This window comes from Cetorhinus maximus, chromosome 16, assembly GCF_964194155.1.
Source record: "Cetorhinus maximus chromosome 16, sCetMax3.hap1.1, whole genome shotgun sequence".
NCBI classification, from domain to species: domain Eukaryota; kingdom Metazoa; phylum Chordata; class Chondrichthyes; order Lamniformes; family Cetorhinidae; genus Cetorhinus; species Cetorhinus maximus.
Window position 1 is genome coordinate 77,628,056 of NC_135894.1, and position 810 is coordinate 77,628,865.

At 41.1% G+C, this 810-nt stretch overlaps 1 non-coding gene across 1 annotated transcript; it reads left to right on the forward strand.

Annotated features, from left to right (window-relative positions):
* Positions 1–402: 402 nt before the first annotated feature.
* On the forward strand, positions 403–565 carry LOC144692060 (U1 spliceosomal RNA). The gene has a single exon (XR_013579256.1). It is a non-coding gene; the product is annotated as a U1 spliceosomal RNA (small nuclear RNA).
* Positions 566–810: the final 245 nt, after the last annotated feature.

Genomic DNA, 810 nt, shown 5'->3' on the forward strand with positions numbered 1-810 from the left:
AATTTAGTTAAGTAAAATGTAAAATAGTTCAATTAAAATTCATCATTTAAAAAAAATGTTCTTGGGATGTGGGGATCATTAGCCAGGCCAGCAATGATTGCCCATCCCTGGTTGCCCCAAGAAAATGGTGGTGGGCCTTTTGTGATTCACTGCAGTCAATGGGCAATTAATACAAATGAGTAGCTTTGTAGGCCAATTGAGAGGAGAATTAAGAGTCAGTCATGTTTGTGTGGACCTGGAGTCACTTGTCAACCAAGGAAGAACAGCAGGTTTCCCTCCTTAAAGAACATTAGTGAACCAGTCGGGTTTCATATGAAAATCTGACAGCTTTATGCTAAATTTTAAATTCCCAAAATGCTATAATGGGATTATTGATCAAGACCTCTGAAATATTCGTCCAGTATAGTTTCCTGGCAGGGGAGAAACAATGATCATGAAGGTTGTGCTCCCAGGGCGAGGCTATGTCATTGCACTCCGGGTGTGCTGATGCCTGTGATGTCCCCGTTGCGGGATGCTCGACTGCATAACTTGTGGTAGTGGGGGGCTGCATTCGCACTTTCCCCCAGAAAAAAAACATATTAACTAAGCTCCTAAACTTGCCTGCACTGTGTTGGATTCCTATGACATGGAAAGAAACCCACCACGGTATATTTAAAATTTTATCCCTGTTGCTATTTATTTTTTAAAAACTGGTCTTCTTCTGCTGAACAAAGAAAATTAAGACTGCTGTCACAAGTCATCTGATCATGAGGTTGTCCCACTGTCTGGGAGCTATCCCCAGGAGTTTCAAGGATAAAAAGTATTATTTTC